Genomic DNA, 432 nt, shown 5'->3' with positions numbered 1-432 from the left:
CATTTGGGGTTTGTCATTGCTGTAGGCAATACAGAGGAAATTGCTCTGTAGCATTATTTTCCTGTGTCTGACAATAAAATCCATGAAAAATAAAGTATTCCCCCAGTACAGTGAGGCAGAGATGAAAATTCCCTGTTTTATGGGTAGATAGAGTTGTGAATCATGGGTGCTGTTGCCAGAAAACCCAGGATTCTAGGACTGGAATAAGAAATTGTTATATATAATACAATTCTCACTGTCTTCTGCAGCCTTGATTGTATGGAATAAATGGACTAAAGTTTCTGTTTTTAAAAAGGGTATTTTGAGACATAGTAAATTGGATTTGATTTGCCACAAGATTTTTACAACTGGTGAAAATATATTACTTCAATATAATTCTTATTTAGCTGAAAACTACTGTAATCCACAGACTGAGCCTTCAAAGCTATCCTT

Source organism: Otolemur garnettii, unplaced genomic scaffold (genome assembly GCF_000181295.1).
Source record: "Otolemur garnettii isolate 467f Iridium unplaced genomic scaffold, OtoGar3 scaffold00003, whole genome shotgun sequence".
NCBI lineage: Eukaryota > Metazoa > Chordata > Mammalia > Primates > Galagidae > Otolemur > Otolemur garnettii.
This window is presented reverse-complemented; position numbering follows the sequence as displayed.